The sequence below is a fragment of the Camelus bactrianus genome, chromosome 7 (genome assembly GCF_048773025.1).
Source record: "Camelus bactrianus isolate YW-2024 breed Bactrian camel chromosome 7, ASM4877302v1, whole genome shotgun sequence".
In the NCBI taxonomy this organism is placed as follows: Eukaryota; Metazoa; Chordata; class Mammalia; order Artiodactyla; family Camelidae; genus Camelus; species Camelus bactrianus.
In genome coordinates, this window is record NC_133545.1 from 85,719,419 (window position 1) to 85,739,138 (window position 19,720).

At 35.8% G+C, this 19,720-nt stretch overlaps 1 long non-coding RNA gene across 1 annotated transcript; it reads left to right on the plus strand.

Annotated features, from left to right (window-relative positions):
- Positions 1 to 343: 343 nt before the first annotated feature.
- Positions 344 to 13,904, plus strand: LOC141578207 (uncharacterized). Its single transcript, XR_012508327.1, has 2 exons — positions 344 to 11,153; positions 13,599 to 13,904. It is a non-coding gene; the product is annotated as an uncharacterized LOC141578207 (long non-coding RNA).
- Positions 13,905 to 19,720: the final 5,816 nt, after the last annotated feature.

The window sequence follows — 19,720 nt, forward strand, 5'->3', positions numbered from 1 at the left end:
TCCCTCGCCTGTCCGCGGAGGCTTGTCGGCTCGGCGAGACAGCAAGAGCTGCGGCCGGCAGGGGGCTGTGCGGACCCAAGGCGGCTGCGGTGGCGCCGGCCTGTGGAAAATGCCACCAGGCGGCGCTTCGGTTCGTTGCTCAAGTGACGGCCGTTCCCCGCCCCCCCACCCCTGAACCCCCTGCGACCGCCGGGGAAGAACCCGCCCGCGCAGGGAGTACCGCACCGAGACGCTTCGGCGGGAACGAGGCCGACGGCCGGCTGTGCCGGTTGCGCCCCTGAGGTGAGCGCGGGCGGCGGCGGCGGCGGCGGCGGCGGCGGCGGCGGGGCGCGGGGCGCGGGAAGGACGGGGGTTGCGGCGGCTGCCACCCCGGGTCCCCGCGGCGGAAGGAGGCCGCGCGGGCATCTGCGGGGCGGGGAGGGCCGGCGCCGTCAGTGTTTAGTCTCAGCTATTCTGATGTCAAGTTTTGTGCCCTTTGCTATGTCAAATCCTATATGAATTTCTGTTTTTATCTGATCGAATGGGACTAGCCCAGTGGTTCTCCAATTGGCTGGACATTAAAATTGCTTGGAAGACTTTTTAAAAACATAGGGGCCTGCAGTCTTCCCCAGACAAGGTAATTCAGAATTTCGGAAGGTGGGGCTGAGGCATTAGTATTTTCTTAAGCTCCCTGTGTGATTAGAATGAGTCCAACAATCACTCCCAACTCTAAAACGTTCTGACATTTTATAAAACTTGCCGATTGAGAACCTCAGCATGTGTTTCAAATGAGTTCAGAGGAGAGAATTTCCAGTGTTAGGTGTTGGTGTTTGTTCTATCAGTTGCATTCACAATGTAGGCTGACAAGGGGGGGAAAAAAAACAAAAAACAAGAAAAAAAAAATTAACAGGGAAGGTAGACAGGCCGTGCAAACGAGAGCTCAATCACAGAAGAGCTGTCTCCAGGAGACCAAAGTCATGCTCTTCAACATTCTAAGTGATTGGTTTGTGCAGTGAACCAAATCTGAGCAGTTCCAATGTTTGAAAATGTAATGACTTAAATAGAAATCCTAATATACCCTTCAAGGTCATGAAACAGTTCCTTGGCCTTAGGAAACGTGTAAGTTCTGTGAGCTCATGTAGGTCAATTTGATGGGCCTCTTATAACCTTAAGATTCATCTTGCTCCTTATCTTTCCTCTGCATTGAAATATGTTAATACCAGCTTTGGAATCAAATCAATTCTTTTCTTTTTAAATCTGCCGTTTTAAAACCTCCTTTTTATTTGCACAATTACCAAGGAGTTGTTAAAAATTACCATATTTTCTAGCTCTGAATGAAATTAAGCAAAGACCGAAGTACGAAAAGGTCATCGAAACAAGAGACTATAAAAGAAATCTGAGAATAGCGGTACATTGCTAATGATAGCCTAAAATTTAATTTAAAGTCAGTCCTGAAAATGTGTAATGGTTAAGGATTGAGTTTCTATCCTCATCCACGTGTTTAAAGAATCTTCTGTATTGGCTATCTCTAACCAAATTAGTGGGAATGGGAGAGGGCGGGGAACAACTCACTAAGAATCTACTCATCTATAGTCCTTTTATCTTTTCATTTAGAAGGGTGAGCTACTGAATATCATATATATAGTGCGGTACATACAATGTGATAAATGCTGCACCTAACACACAAAGTCTACAATAGACCATAGATCTACAAAGGACTATGATGTATGGATCAGAACTCGCAGAGTTAACATCAGCCCAGTTCCTAGCAAACGTTGCTAACTTATGGCCATAGCTATCATTTCAGACCCAATACCCCCTTTATAAAAGCAGATATTCTGTAGACCCCCTTCCCTTCCAAATGAGGCACTCTATCTTCAACTATAATTTTTAAGTAAATTTAAATCAATTTAGAATAATGGAATATATGTTATTGTACATTCATAACTATACTTTATTCCTATTCCTACACCCTACTTAATTATAATAAGTAAGTTAGGATCAGGGAAAGCAATATGAGAAATTATCCCACACGAGAAGTTCAGGAAAAATGAAAGAGCAAAGGCAGAGATGGACTCTAAGTAAGCTAATAGCAGACCAGTTTTATCTGTAGACGATCACAGATAAAGGGGGAAACATACTTCATTGAAGTATGTATAACATGCTAAGATAAATGACCATCTGTCAATGTTGACCAAGAATGAGGAAGTTTGATATTCTTGTGAATAAGCTATTTCTAAACGTACTTATAAAACAATTCAGTGTGTTATGTATGACACGAGTTAAGAGTGCCAATGAAGTGCCCTGGAAACGTTTCATTCCAGAGCCAGCCACATGTCCAAAGATGCATTCAGTCTGTGGTGGGAAAGAAAAGTGGGCCAGCGGCTCCAGATGAGGGGAGCCGTGTAGCAACTTGGGGCAAGGACTCAAGTGTGTCTCAAGCAGCACAGAGAAATGGTGACTGGGGCTGGGGTTCCTGAAGACTCAGCAGGGCTAGACATCCACGTGGGCCTCGCATCGCCCGCAACTGACTTTTCGGCTGAGACGACTTGGACAGCAGCAGGGATCTGGCCAGTTATCCTCTCTCTCTCCCCTTCCTCCTATTGCCCTCCCCTCCTTCCTTTTCTACATGACCTATTCAAATGGCTAGTCTGGGCTTCCTCACACCATGTCCGGCTCAGAGTGAATGGTCTTCTTAAACGGGGACTGGCTTTGCCCAAAGCAAGTGTTCTAAAAGCCCAGCGCAAAGCTGCATGGCTTCTTGTAGCCTCACCTGGGAAGTCACGCCGCATCACTTCCATCGCCTTCTATTTTCTATACCAGGATCAGCGCAGGCTCAGTGTGGGAGGGAACCGTGTGGTGACGGGAGCTCCGGAAGGCATGGTTCCCTGAAATGAGGCAAGAGGAGTCCAGCATTTTTTCAAACTACCACAAGACAAAACAAGACACAATGTTAAAATAAATTTAGTTATAATAAAGTATAAATACCATCCACCTGCAAGCCTGTAATTTTTCTAAAAAATTTCCCTAATAACTTAATGTCTGTATTTATCTCCTTAAATACTAGTAGCCACTTTTTCTACTTATTTTTAATGTTATGATTTTTCTCTTTTAAGTATAGTGTTATAATTATTTTCTGCAATATTCTTTTATAAAACATATTTTTATTTTAATAACGTGTTAAACGGGATTTATGGGCTCTGCTAAGGATGTATCACAGCCTCTGACAGAAATATTAATCAACTTTGGGGACATGATTTTATTTGAATCATGAAGAATTCACATAAGCAAACATCCAAACAGTAAGATAACTTGCTGCAAAAAAAAAAAAAATTATTTTTGAGAAAATATCTTTCAGATTGTGGTAAGATCTAACAAAGGAACATATCACTTTCTCAGTGACAGCAATAAGTTCTAGAATTTTACCTTAACTTTGAGCTACAATTGTTAATATCTACAAAAAGAAAATATAAGTTAAATCGTTTTCAAATCACATTTTTGAAATTGGAATATCTAATCTCTATTCACTAATTTCTTTTTCAATATCTACTTCTTTTCTTATTTAAAAGTATTAAGGGCCTAAGGAAATAAATTATTTGTATTATACTTTCCCAGTAATACATGAAGTCTTCTTATGTAGGTGAAAAAAGTATAAATTCTACTGAATGTAAATTTATTAATTTTAGAAAAAGAACATGGAAGCCTTACAAACTACACAAATTATTCAGTAAAGTTTTTCAAAAGTAGTTGTATTTTGTTTTCTCTACTCTGAAACATTTTCTTACTATTTCAATCTATATTTAAAATGCATACAATCATCATTTCATTGCAACTTCCTCCAAACCACTTGAGTTATAAACACTAAAGATTACCATTTCCATAAAAGGTTAGAGAAAGTTCTCAAAGCAACAGTAAAAGCAAGACAAAATGTTGGAATCTGTATTCTTCCACAGTGAAATTGATCACAAAACTGTTCTGATTGAGATTTATTATTTTAAAATAGATGTTATACCCAAGAGAAAGTTCACTTAAGGTATTCTTTGGAAATTAGGAATAGAAAATTTATTATAAACCTTTTAGATTATGGGCCATCAATTTAAAAATAGATTATGTAGTGAAACACTAGACACAAGGGGAAATAAAAAGAAGTAGCAAGTTAAGTAGAAAAAAAAAAAAAAAAACCCCTTGGAATATTAAAAAATAAAAAGAAGAAAAAGCCGGAATAACAATTCAAAGGAAAGGTAGAGGAAACCACTGGGGAATGTTTTAATGAACTGAGTAAGGTAGAAAATAGTTTTTCCAATAAAGGAATGTCTTTTTAAGAAGTTCTGATAAAAGGGAAAAAAAGAAACTTTTTACGAGCCATTGTAACACAGAGAAAGTGTTGCAGAAAAGTGGAACCATAAGTTGTAACCCAATTTTAACCTTAAAGTAAATCACAGTATTCTAGATTAGATCTACCAAGCAAAGTTGGCTATTATTCCTTTGTTTTATATTCTATTCTTCTGCAGCTATATTCCAGTATCATCTTTGCCTGCTTAGAGAGCTGATTTGTACTGCCTGATGGCCTCAATGATTTTTTTCTCTAAAATAATTTTAAAAATTTATTTGTTGACAGATGTGTGAGATGACAATTTCACTTAGTTTAACATTTTCTTTGTTTTCCATTCCTAGATGAATTCATACCAGATTTGCCTTGAACACTGTATGCAATGAACAGCATTATCTTTTTCTACTTTCTGGCATAGTTTTAATTTCTTACAACAGTGATCAATTTTAACAGATTTTTTTATGGGCAAAATGGAGATGAAGATGATGCTGATGGTAGGGATTTATAGAGTGATTAGATAAAATTAGCAAAAAACAAAAAATGATAATTCATACAGAAAAAGGTTTAGGAAAAAATTTAAAAATTATTATTAAAGGGAATAAAGTGTTAATAACATGACAGCAGGCCCAAAATTGAGTTGCTTATGCTAAGCCCTACTCCCATGTCACCAAATTGACTTAATTAGTTTGGGCTTTCCCAGACATGGAATCTTAAACCAGTCAATCAGAAGTCACCTGATGTGTACTAGGTTAGATAATTTTCCTACTAGGTCCCTAGCAGCCCCTAAAGGAAAGTAACCTCGCAATAACCAACCTGCTTTCTTACCTAGCATATAACTTCCGAGCTCCTGCTCCCTTCTGTCTATGTAGTGTTTTATTTTGTACAGGTCTTGGAAGATCCTTTCCATCTGCCAGATGGGATGCTGCCCAATTCAAATTATTTTTTTGTTCAAATAAACTCTTAAAAATGTTAACATGCTCAGTTTGCCTTTTACCAGGATATTTTCAGTGTTAAGACACATAATTCAGAGATGATAATGAGTGTTCTGTATTCTGGTACAAAAGGAGATAGAGGTTTATGTGGGAACCATATTTCTCAGATAACAAATACCTAAAAGTATGTCACTTCGGCCTACAGTTGCTTTGTGTTGAGCCTGACACTGTTCACTATTCAGCCCATTTTCTTGTTAAAGAGACTCACCCACCTCTGCTTGTGGACTTGCTGCTCTTTGCTTAGCTCTACCTCTGGGCATCCTTGATATGTGTCTTTTTCCAGTTGGTCCACTATAACTCAGGATACAAAAACTGCTTAGGTTTCCTGATCTTTTCTTTCCCATCGCAGCCTCACCCTGTAGGGTGTTTTACCATCATAAACATTGATTTAAGTTGGTGACGTCACTCTCATTCTTGTTGGCTGTGATCTTGCCTTGCTCTTGGGCAATTCTGAACCCATTTTGCCCACTCTGATATCCTCCTATTTCTTCAAAGAAGGCTGAGAATCCCTGAGGGAAATATGTAATAATTATTTTTGGCAAAATGTGTATATATATATACATTTTTTTTCTTTTAGTTACTTTCTGAACTGGAGACCAACTGAGTATTGTCTCTGTCTAGTTAGATATGTTTCAATAAAATACTGATAGCTATAAAATAATCTATTTTATTAGATTATAAAATAATTGTCTAATTAACTTAGCACCTGGATAATATAATACCTTATAAACAATACATATAAACAAATGTTGAATAAATAAGTATCTTTATACTTTAAATTATTGCCTTAAACAAACTTATTTTCACTGCTTTTGAAGACCTTCAAAGCCATATGCTTAACTGACTGACAGTTACGGAGTTATTTTTTTATCACCATTCATTTCTCATTTATATTTCTATTAAATTCTCTCTGTTATTGCTTACTACTGTTTTTATTCAAGTTATTTTATTATAGAAAACAATGCAAGCACATTGGACAAAATGTTTAGTACAGAAGTCTCTTGGAGAGGGTGTGGAGAAAAAGGAACCTTCCTACATTGTTGGTGGGAATGTAAATGGGTGCTGCCACTATGGAGGACAGTATAGAAGTTTCTTAAAAAACTAAAAATAGACTTACTGTATGATCTAGCAATCCCACTCCTAGGCATATACCCAGAGAAAAGTACAATTTGAAAAGACACATGCACTCCAATGTTCACAGCTGCACTATTTATGATACCCAAGAATGGAAACAACTTAAATGCCCATCAACAGATGACTGGATAAAGAAGATGTGGTATACATATGCAATGGAATATTACTCAGCCATAATAAAGAATGAAATAATGTCATTTGCAGCAACATGGATGGACCTAGAGATTATTATATTGAGTGAAGTAAGTCAGACAGGGAAAGACAAATACCATATGCTATCACTAATATGTGATATCTTAAAAAAATGATACATATTCTATTTAAAAATCAAAAATAGACTCATGGACATTGAAAACAAACTATGGTTACCAAAGGGAAAAAGGTAGGGAAGGGTAATTTAGGGTTTGGGGACTACTAGATACACATTACTGCATATAAAATAGATAAACAACAAGGGCCTACTGTATAGTACAGGGAACTATATTCAATTTCTTGTAATACCATATAATGGAAAAGAAGATGAAAAGAAAAAATATGTATGTTTGTATATGTATACCTGCATCGCTTTGCTGTACACCTGAACCTAACATTGTAAATCAATGACACTTCAAAAAAAAATTTTTTTTTAAGTCCATTGATATCTGCAGGAGGACTGATTCCAGGACCCCTGTGGATACCAAAATCTGCAGATGCTCAAATGCCTTGTACAAAGTGTCACAGTATTGGCATATAACTTACTCACACCCTCCCAAACACTTAGGGTAGTTATAATACAAAATACAATATAAATGTTATGTAAATAGTTATAAATACAATGTAAATGATACATAAATAGTTGCCAGGATGAGGCAAATCAAAGTTTTGCTTTTTGAAACTTTCTAAAATTTTCTTCAAACATTTTTGATCTGCAGTTGGTTGAATACAGGGGTATCAAAACCACAGATATGGAGAGTTACTTTATCAAATAATACAGGAGAAAAAAAAATTTAGGTTACCCATAGTCTCAGACTTAACCCCAGATATAACTACCTTGAATATTCTAATCTTTTTTTTTTTTCCCAAAACTATGTTTGGGTGTGTACACATGTGTGTGTGTGTGTGTGTGTTGCTGTTAATGCTGGATTCCAATTGCATGCCCCTTTTTTTTCCTACTAGAGTTTTAGAGATTTTTAAAGATTCATTAATAGTAGTTTTTAAAGTTTGCCTTATCCCTCCTGGATCACAAAGCATAATTTCCACATTATTAAATACTCTTCAAAAATATGGTTTTCCTTGACTGCCTAATATTGTCTCCTACAGACTGCCATAATTTACTTAACAATTCACTGGTTATTGACCATTGCTACTTTCAAAGTTTTGCTCTCTAAATAATGCTATGATGAAGATCCATTAAAGCAAATCTTTTAGTGTCTTTCTGACTATGTCTTTAGGAAAAGATTCTTAAAAGTGGAATTAGAGGGTGAGTCACTCTTCAGACTCTTGTCACATGCTGTCAAAGTGTTTTCCAGAAAGCCTGTATCCAGCTGCACTTCCACCAATGGCAATGTATGAGGATTCCTATCTCACTGCATCTCAGCATCCTGACATCCATAGATAATGATTTCCACCACGCCAGGGCTATGTCTGTGTTGTTCTCTCCTGTATCTAAGAACCAGCACAATTAGACGTTCAAAAAATCACTCAATAATTATTTGAGGAGAAAATTAATAAATATTTAAATCTTTATAAGGTAAAAAGGCAGAATGCTCATTCTTTTGAAAAATTGATTGATGGCTGATATATAACAAACACAGACATAAAAGTGTGTGACTGCTGCTCTTACAGGGCTTTCAAACTGACGTTGAAATATTTACAGTTTTAACTTGAATTACTGTATTACTAGTAAGGTTTATTTTTCTATTTTTCTTCTGTATCGACTTCTTATGCATTACTTCTTTTGTGAATTACCTATTCATGGATTTTATTCATTTTTCCATTGGTATTTTTGAGTGCTTTTCTAAACATCCAGTGAGAACTCTTTATATATTATTAACTGTTTGCCATATTTTCATACAGAATTATACTATATTTTAACACCTGGGTTAATATACCAGCTAGCTATACCATCTTGGGAAAGTTAATTACTCTACATCTCAGTTGAGATTGAAACAAAACCTATCTCAAAAGATCTTTGTGATAAAGAAATGGGATAGTTCACATAAAACTTTAAGCCCAGGATCTTAAATAGTAAGTACTTGATACATAAGTATTAGTTTTATTACTAATGTTATCACTGCTATTTCTATTGCTCAAATAATCCTTCCATTTCAAAGATCAACTAAAAAGTAACCCATACTTTCTTCTGCTTATAAGTTATATAAACTCTCTCAGGTCACAGCTCCCTTAATGTCTAAGTAATTTTTTCAGGGTATTTGGCAACAAAAAAATACCTACTACCACTAAGTAATTAGGTACAAACAATTTAAGAAATATTTATGTCCTACTAATAGCTGTTTGAAAAAAGATTCACATAAATTGAAAACATTTAAAAATTGTATTCTTATATAACCTCAATTATTAACGGGCCTGTGTGTCTAATGAGTACTGTACACCTTCTCAAATCTCAGACTGAAATCCACCACACTCCCTGACACACAGTGAATTTTACACTGTATTTGCTTCTATCATAGCTATTCTTACGATTAAAAAAAAAAAAGGATGCCAATGAAACAAATGTAGCTAATCAATCTAATGACAAAACTGTGTGTCTGGAACTAGCAGCTTGTGACATGTCTAATATATGTCAAAAATTGTTATGCTTCCCCTGAAATTGTAAAACATCCCATGGTGCCCCTGAATTGACCCTTTGCACCTAGGGTGATTTGATGCAACATTTGGGGCCATGGGGTTATGTTTTACGTTAGCTTTTATTTTCTCCTTTATATGTAACTCTTTAATTCATTAGTATTTTACTTTTAATAATTTAAGACTGTAATTTTTCATAGCAATACTTACCAACATTATTGAAATGTTTCCTCTGTTGGGGTTTAGTATTTGCTTTATCACACATCAAAGTAATACATAGACCATATGCATCAGAATTTCGTTGTGTGCTTATACTTAAATAGTGCCAGACGTAGTCAGGATGCTTTTGGATAGGATCCCAGAAACTGGATATTTTAAGCAACATTGATAGGTGACCCTTGGGGACCCTAAACTTGAGAAAAATTTTCCTGGGATCTGTTTCTGGGTTATCTATTCTATTCCACTAACTTTCTGTTGAGTTTAAGTTGATTTTAATTGCGCTAGCTTTGTAACATGTTTCTTTATCAGAAAAAAAAAAAAGCCTGTTCTATTCCTCTCATTTTTAATGCCTATATGCACTTATTTATTTTTAAAATGAACTTGAGAGTCTTTCTTTCAACTCAAAAATGATCATAGCTTTCTTCACATAGATCCTAGACATTTTTTTTTAAGTACCAAAAATTTACTATATGTGATTGAGGTATTGTCATCACTGTTACTGTGGATAAATACAAAATGTTTATTTTTAGACATCTGTTTTAGCAAGTTAACATGCATTCTCTAGGTATTTACAATGATTTTAAATAATCATATTTCCCCTCTATTTCAAATATTTGTAGTCATTTTTTTTTACACCATATTTCTATAAGGGAACTTTAGAAATTAGATAGCATAACTTTGTCTTGAATTTCATGCTGGTGTTTCCCTCTAAGAAAGATATTACTCTTATTTTGAGATATGTCAATCATGTTAGAGGCATACATTTGTTTCATTTAATTAATTAATGTTAAAACATTTTCATTTAATTAATGTTCAAATATTTCCAAATGTCTTTTATACTGACATGATATGCTTTTTTCTTATGTTCATGTTTTAATATTTACTCACTTACCAGTTCTCTCATCTGTAAAATGGAGATAATACAGCATACACAGTTTGTTGTTTGGAATAAATGATCTGATGTATGTAAAATGCTTGAAACAATGCATGGAACATTGTAAATGCTCAGTAAGTTTTAGCTATCCTCAGCATCACTGTAATTATCACTTTCATCATTATGTGTCCTGGATTAAAAACTACTTTATCCTGATGAATGATTCTTTTATAAATGATTGGAATTTATTTGCCGTATTTCACTTAGAGTTCCTACATCTGTTCATTAGTGCCATCATTCTGTAATTTTACTTCCTCAGTTTTCATGAGTTTTAATATCAAAGTTTTGTTATTTTCATGAGACAGTAACTACCTTGGTATCTTACTCTATCTCTGGATAGATTTTATAGCATAGCAACTAGTTTGGGGGTGAGTAGTTCATAAATAAAACCAGTTGGCCCGGAAGCCTTCTTCAAAGGTCAATCTTATATCATTCTCTGTCTGTTGAAGCTATATACACCTTCTTAACCAAATCTTAGTATTACTCTATTTTAAAACAGATCATTTGTTTCATCAGTATTTTCTACTAGCTTGGAATTTATTCACTTAGAATAGTATTTATATCTGTTAACTACTTTCTGTATTTGCTATCTTATAACTTAGATTCAATTTTCTCCTCCCATTCCTGCAAAGGGGAGAAAGGTGCTTCCCCTCCACTTCACGCCACTTGAAATCACCTCAAGAGGAGCTGCAAGGAGACAAGTCAGAAAGTGTGATATGTTCACCTAAGAGTTTGGGAAACATTAAACTGATGTCTGACTCATGCCCAGGAAAGCTGAAGGGTGAGTGGTTGGTCTATATTCTGGGAAACAGTCTATGAAGAGAGAAAAATACACTGAAAAAGAGCTGCTTTTCCACTGCCAGCAGGACTTCCCATGGTCCACATGTGGGCCACACAGGAGGGAACCAACTGGGACTCATTTTAAAACAGACCTCTCAAAGATGGCTTCTTGACATGCGTGAGGTGACTCAGTTGACCTTGGAGTACACTGGATGCATAAACTGAGAGTGGACTGTCAGAAGTGCTGTGTGTACCTGATAAAGGCATGACTGCTCTCAGAGAAAAGGAAAACTGTATGCCTTATACATGTGTTTAATACAAATTTTATCGCTACGAAGAATGTATAAGAGACAGTATGCAAATAATCATGAAGCATACAATAGTCCATGCTGTAAATTCCATACAGCCAAGGCATTCTCTGAGAAGCCTTTTTCTATTGATTTTTTGATGAATTATTGAATCCCTAAGCAAACTAGGATTGCAAATCAGTGTAGATAAACAGTAGATTCAACATAAATGTTGGCTGATAGTTTTGTGTACATTAATGACTAAAATGAAAAGTAAAACAACAAAAACATGTTGGAACATCATCATTATCCATAACATGAGTGGCTTCTTTGCTAATTGGATAATGTTTTTCAACTACTGGAAGAAAATATTTCCTTGGTTTTTGTGCTATTCACAGTGTAATGGCTACAAATGTAAGCTTGGTCTATATTATTAGTATTTTTTTCCATTACTTTCTTAAGTCTATGTGATCACTCACACAAGAAATAAAAACCTAATTTGCAATATTTGCCAGTTTCACTGTTGTATATAATTCCACCATGCACAGTTTAAAACTACCACCTTGACATCCTTGAACGCAGAGCAGGGAAGCATTTTACATGACTCAGCTCATCACTATACAGTTGATCCTATGATTTGCCAATTTCATGTCTGTGAATTAGCCCACTTGCTAAAACCTGTATGTAATCTTCAGATCAACACTCACATTCTTTTCATAGACAGTCATGAATATGCACAGAATGGCAAAAATGTGAGTCACCTGATACTCATGTTCCCAGCTGAGGTTGAACACGGAGACGTTTTTGCCTTCTTATTTCAGCTCTTGTACTACAAATAAATGCCCTTTTTGTGCTCTACTGCCACATGTTTGGGGGTTTTTGTTTTCTTGTGCTTTTTGTTAGTGATTTTGCTGTTGAAAATGTCCCCCAGGGTTAGTGCTGAAGTGCTGTCTAGTGTCTAGTGCAAAAAGGCCATGATGTGCCTTACGGAGAACATACGTGTGTTAGATACGCTCTGTCCAGGCAGGAGTTACAGTGCTGGTGGCTGTAAACGTAACATTAATGGACAACCATATATTTTAAATAGGTGTACTTAAACAAAAACGTGCATAAAACAAGGTTATGTATTGATTAGTCGATGAAAATGTCAGGACCAGAGACTCACAGGACCCTAACCCTATATTTGTCCTGGTAGCAATAGTTCAGTAGTCACTAATTTGGGGCTTATTATGACTTTATAAAACATAATTACTGTGAATAATGAGATTTGATGGTAGAATATTTCCACAATATAGATAAAATAGACTAAAGTAACTTCAAGATCATAGAAATTGCTAAAATATAGTAAAATTCTTAGGAAGCAGTTAGAGTACTTAATACTTGTTTTTAAAATGATTAATTGTAAGTGTATAGTATTTATTATTTATCTATTTATAGTACTGGCTGCGCTGGCTCATAACACTCTGAAAACCTAACAACAGGCTCTTGTGAGCTTGGATGAGCTAACTCTTGCACACCATTAATTAGGATCAACTGATAGGGACCTATATCTGGGGAACTTAGTAGACAATAAACTGACTAAACAAATAAACCAATATTTAAATAAAATATAGGATGTTAGATAATATGAAGTGCTAAGATGAAAAAAGTGAAGTGGCAAGAGAGTGATATTATGTCAAAGAGAAGCCGAATTGTTAACCTAGACTGGCCAGGGAATACTTTGATGAAAAGACAACTGATGGGTTAGGCCTGAGGGAAGTGAGAGAGCTAGCTCTTTTGATATTTGGGGAAAGATCATTCCATAGAGAGGGAAGACTGAATACAAAGACACTGATTTGAAGACCACGGGTGTCTCTGAGGAGGCCAGAATGGCTAGAGCAGAGTGGACAACAGGGTCAATGACAGATAACATCAGAGTTATATCAAAGGAGGCAGGAAAGGATGGCCTTCATCCAGCATTTCAAGTTACAATTTCATTGTATGACTTCTACTTTTACTCTCAGATGAAAGGCCTTTGGAGGGTTGTTTGCAGGGGGTGGTGAAATTTTTTTTTTTTTTTTTTTTACCAAGATCACACTGTCCTCTGTGTTGAAAATAAACTGTAGCCAGGCAAGTACAGAATCAGGGAAACCAGTTAAGCCACTGTTGTTATTTTCCAGGCAAGAAATTATGATGATTTATTCAACGATGATGACAGTGCAAACGGGAAGAAGTACTCAGACTCTAGACTTGAACTGAAGATATAACTCATAAGAACAGCTTCTGGAATTGATTTGGTGATGAGATAAAAAGAGGAATCAAGGGTGATTTCAACTGTTTTAGTCTAAGCAACCGGAAAATGGAGTTGCCATTAAATGGGAAAGGGAATTTTCAGAGAATCCAGATACAATGTGAAAATAACAGAAACTCAGTTTTGAAGATGTTAAGTTTGTGATTCCTATTAAACATTTAAGTAGAGATGTCAAGTGGCCATTAGATATGTAGTCTTTTCTTGAAAGAAGCATTTTAAGCTAAGTTTGGGAGTTACCAGCATACACTCTGGATGAAATAATCTATAAAAATAAGCACAGATAGTAAAGAGAAGGACCTTAGGGTACTCTTACATTTACAGATTATGGAAATGAAAAGGAACCAGCAGAAAAAAACTAAGAAGATAAAACTAGAGATATAGGTGGTAAGCATGGAGGGTGTTGTGTTGTGGAAACCAAGATAAGAAGCTGTTTCAAGGAGAAAAGACTGATCAATGATATCATTTGTTCCTATTAGTTCAATGAAGGTTGAGAATTCATCATGGGGTTTAGAAATGTAGGATGACATTGGTTAAGAGCATTTTCTCTGACACATTGAAATTGAGTGAAAACTTTTTGAGACAGATCCAAGAGAGAATGAGAGGAGGGATACTGGAGAGTGTATATATTGAAAATTCTTTCCAGGGGTTTTGCTATAAGAGGAGTGACATGGGGCAGCATTTGAGGGAAATGTGGGATGTAACTGTTTTCTTTTATATGCTGAAATTGTCTAGCATGGGGATTGCGTAGAGTGGGAAAAAAAGTGATGATGTGGGAAATCAGGAGTAGAATTATTCCAGCACTGTCTGTGTGTAGCTGACAGAGCATGAGAGCTGGCACCCAGGATGAGGCACCAGCCTCACTGTGCATGGCATGTTCACGTCCCCTGCAACAGGAAAGAGGGCGGAGTATAAGGTAGTGGTGACGCTGGGAGAGAAGTATTGGCAGGTGCTTCTGAGTGTTCTCTTCAAAATTCTCAGCTACTAAACTTGCAAGGCCATCAACAGAGTTTATTAGTATTATGTCCTCATGTGTACTGCATCTTTAATTAAAGTAATAATCTTTTATCCCATTTAATTTTCTTTTACCTCTGCAAACAGAATTTCTACCTTTGATATTTTGTTATTTTATTGTTTACAACCACCTGATAAATCATTGCTTATTCTGTTTTTTTTAAGCTTGTTTGTGCCATTTTGTTTGGATATGCCTTTTCCAAATAACCTTTAATTGGATTTACATTGAACTTAAAGTAAACACTTTTACTTTTGAATAAGAAAGCTAAACCAATCATATCTAACATGATTTTATAGTTTGTTTTACCCCTACCATTTTATAATTTATGTGAATAATTATTATGTATATATTTCCATCAGTTATATAGACAGACTATATGTTAACTTTACCCTACTGATGGTTATGTTTAAGTTCCCCCCAAAATCCTTCAACAAAATTTTATAAATCAATTAATTAAGATTAAAACTGAAGCATTTGAGAAAAAGGGAATTTTTACACTTTCATTTCTTCCTCCACCCACAGGAGCCTTCCCTAACCTGGAATTTTAGGCCTAGCTAATTATTAATATACTATATTTATATTACATATATTTTCTTTAAGGCATGTTAATTCACATCTATTTATTATCAAAACTGGATTTGCACTTGTGACTTAGAAGCTTATATTTACCTCTACTTGATTTTAATACTTAAATCCCACCTTTTCTCCCTCCATTCAGCAATGTGGTGTACTTTCCTATTCTCTAGTCTGGTTTCATCCTCTTCAGTTTCTTTCTAATATGACAGTATTCCCATTCTTTCCTTTCTAGTTATGATTAATCTTTACTCAGTTGAAATGCATTTTTAAATGATTTCTTTTAAAAGGGTAATACTGGATGTTAGTTGTAGCAGTATTTTATGTTCTTGCTCTTTTAAAAACTTAATTTTTGCCTTCACAATTAAAAATAGACTACACTGTTTACAAAATTCAATGGCCTCAATTTCTTTCCATGAAGACTTTGAGGATGGTTTCTCAATTTCTTTGATCATTTAAAGTGCAGAAAAGTCTGTTCAGTCCTTTTTTCCTCCTCTCATACATTTTCCTTCTTCCCCTGCTCTTTATCATTTTCTCTCTCTCCCTTCCCCACTTCCTTCCTCCAACTTCTCTCTTTGTTGGATCATTCCCTGCTGATGGGAGGTTTCTGACACTTTCATTTACCTGTCAATTTCAGAGTTTTACAAAAATGTATTTCTGCTAAAATTCTATTCTATTTACTTTTTCTTGAAGTGTATTTAGACTAATTCTATTGTTTAATCTCACTAAGTTACATAAAAAATTCGTAAAAATGAATTATGTCTTTTATTTTTTATTATTCCAGTTGTCCTAGTTTCTTCCTTAAGAGTACCTGTAACTTCTAAATGTTATCTTTGTTCTTTTTCTTTCAAGTTCTCTTCACCATTTTAACCAATGTATTTATTTATTTCCACTTCTCTGATAGAGCTTTTCAAATTCTCCAAATTGCTAGCCTAATTTTTCTTTTTCATCTATGCTCTTTAGAAATGACAGTAAAGAGTTATATCGACACAGTATCATCCTTCACAATTCCTACTTCTCCATCTCATCTCCTTGGAATCTTACCTGTGCTTGTTCTCCTGTTAACTTTCTGTTCCTGCTTCTTTGACTGGGTTAAGTTTGGCTCACAGCTATCCAAGAACATATTCTGGTGTTCAGAGTAAATAATTTTTTAGCTTTACTCTTCTTGTAAGTCTTCAATGTAGATTCCTTTTCTTTCTTTTGAAATTTATTTTGGTGATTCTTCAATTTTTTACTTTCTTTTTTCCGTTTCCTATTCTTCAAAAAAAAAGAAGACTAATTTTCTCAGGACATTTCATATTTTACAATGTGTAGAATTCTCTTACCTCTACTCCAAAGCTTCAATATTGCTCTTCTCAAATATGAGGCTGTCTCGTATGCTTATATACATAATTTATAACTCAATTCCAGAAATCAAGCAGACTTCAATCCATCACAGTCTTATTGGCCTCATATGAGCATAACTGGCTCTCCGACAGTTACAAGAAGAGAGATGATTAAAAAATAAAATCCTCCAAACCTTCTACTGCCAGGCATTACTTCCCCTTCCCTTTCCCACTATGTGCAAAACAGTGATCTCCAACATTGATTACTTCTAGGATATTTTCTTTATCTTCTCCTAGAATGCATCTTACCCTACCCCCCATGCAGGTAATGCATTACTATTAATAAATCCACTTATTTCTTATCAGTTATTTTAGTTCAGCTAATGTTAGACATCACTCTGATAGTATTTTGCTACAAAACAAAGGTACTGATCTGATCAGGAGTGAGTGACACTTTAGCTTTCTCAATGAGCAGTTGCCATGGAGAAGCTAAATAAATGGAGGTCTATCCATTGTCTACATTGCATGGAACTTGTGTTTTTAAAACAGGCAGCAATGCACAGGGTATGTTTTGAGTAAGGCAAATGGTAAGAGAAAGCTATTTTCCTACCAGTTTTAAGGAAAGCAATTTTATATAGGCCCCCTTCATTTAGACATGTAATGAACACAGATTGGAACATTTTTTGAACCATTTCCAAAAGTAAGAGGCCTCTTGGAGAAATCTGTACCATCAAAGCATGAGAGGACCATGGTATAGGGAACCTGAGATGTAAAAGGTACATGGTCCTCCTTTTCAGCTCTTCATAGCCCTTAGACAACATAGAAGAGACAACGACAGTGCCCTTTCCTCCAAGTGAAGGATCATGGAATTTAGTTCAGGATTCAGAAGACTGAACAGAGGGTTACCAGACCCAGCAGAGCAGACTCACAACTAGACAGAGAGTGTGTGTTTGTTTGTTTGTTTGTTTGTCTTGCATGACTTCTGAAGCGGTCAGACTGGTTAAACTTCTCCTGCAGAATCTTCTGATGGAGAAACAGAGGTGAAGTGAGCACTTCTTCAAGGAAACTGCACCTCACCTCCTCTGTGAAAGCATGAGCATCAGACTGAACCCAGTCAAACAGGAGTGGTGATTAGGGACACTTCCTATGCCACATACACCTGGTTAAATGAGATCTCTTCTTTCTCTCTGCCCCCAACTCTTGAAGACTTAGGTTCAAAAAAGGACATGACCCCAAGTCTGGCTGAGATCTCTCTATTCTTCAAGGTACTGAAGTGGGAAGTGGAGAGAAAGAGTAGATCCCACTCCGTGTCCAATTCCAAACACCCCCAGCCTGTGCTGGAGTAAAACATCTATCACCTAGGAGGCATAATTTAATATGCATTCAATTAATTTTAATGATAGAAAAATATTAGAAAGTTTTGGGATCTTCCAAATATATACTTAAAGTATTCTAAAGGGAAAATCTATATAACACACACAGTTAAATACAATATCAGGGAAAAAGTGAAAGAAATTCATGTAAATAATCAATCTGAGACTTCTCGGTTACCACTTATACACAGTTTTGGAAAGCTCACATATTTTATATTGACTCACAAAACATATTTTTCAAATATTTTCTTTAAATTATTAGTATATTCTTTATGTTGAATATATGTATGTTTTAGTCTTACATATACATAGATATCTTTCCGCCTCACTGCTTCCACACATTATTTCAGAAATTCTTCTATAGATTCTTACTAACATGTACAAGTTCAACTTTTCTTTTCTAAAGGTAAAGGTTATTTCTTTCTCTTCTTTCAAAATAGACAAAAAAGAGGCAAAGCACCTGGCATATGAACTTACTTAAGCATCGTATGAGAAGGAGGATACAGGTTTATGAATACAGGAGAAAAGGTCACTGCCTGGGTGAAACACCTGTGAGAATTAGACATGGCACTGTAACATTTTCAAAGCAAGTACAGTAGATGGGCCAAGAAAGTGCAAACACGAAAGTCAAAAAATAACTTATATTCAGGACCACAAAAAATCCTGAAGTGCATATAAATGTCTATCCAGGAAAACAAATGATCTTTTTCCTTTATGAACCAACATGTATCAGTTACCCACTCTGTTTTGAGGATGAAACTCATTATCACAGCACATCCTTCAGGCCCCAGTCCTCTTCCCAGGCTCTCTTTTCCCTGTGGGGAGTGATTCAGCAGAGAAGGTCCAGAGCAGGGCTCGCCCTGCAGGCTAAGGGCAGTACTGCCCTGGGCCAGGTCCTCAGTGCAGTCCAAACAAAGACCATGTTTTGTGCAAAGCCTCATGCTACTATTCAGAGCAAGAGTCATGGATTGGGCAACTTTCATCAAAGGACCTATTAGGTATGTGGGTACCATGACGAAAATACCAAGTCTATAATTCTTATCAAGTCAGTCCCTTTAGGTGGTGAGAACAGAAATGGACTGGGAGTCCAGGGAACATTTCCCTGCATGAACCAACTCCACGACCTAAGGCTGCTCCATTGAACTCTTTGGTATTCAATCTCTGGGTAACTGAGGACAAATGACACTGTCCTGCAAGATCACTTCCAATAATTTTTAAAGGAGAGTAGAACCCAGTGGGAGGAGAAAGTATAATATTTTCCTGGGTATTTTTGGTTTAGATTTTTACAGAAATCTATTTTTTAATGAAGGATGTTGAAGTCCAGGATTTCCCAAAAGTTTTAGTGCAGTTTTAAACTTTAATAACTTCAGAAGTTTAATGCTATAGATTTATTTTGAAAACAGTATTTGTAAGTTTAATTAGGTATAATTATTATATCCTTTGAAATTTTGAATTTTAAATAAAATAATTTTTCGTTTAAAAATTTCACCTTCGTTAATGTTTGTCCTCTTCAGTTGGAGAGACTAAAACCAAATGTCAGTATTAAAAATTTCATTGAAATACTTAAAAACAAATGGCTGCTTATTAACTGTAAATAATGGTGCTTTCAAGTGAACTTTCATATTAGACTGAGCATTTATACATAGGAACTTACTTAAGCCAGACTTGCACGAAAGCTTCTGGGAAAGTGTGTGCATGGTCTGAGTAG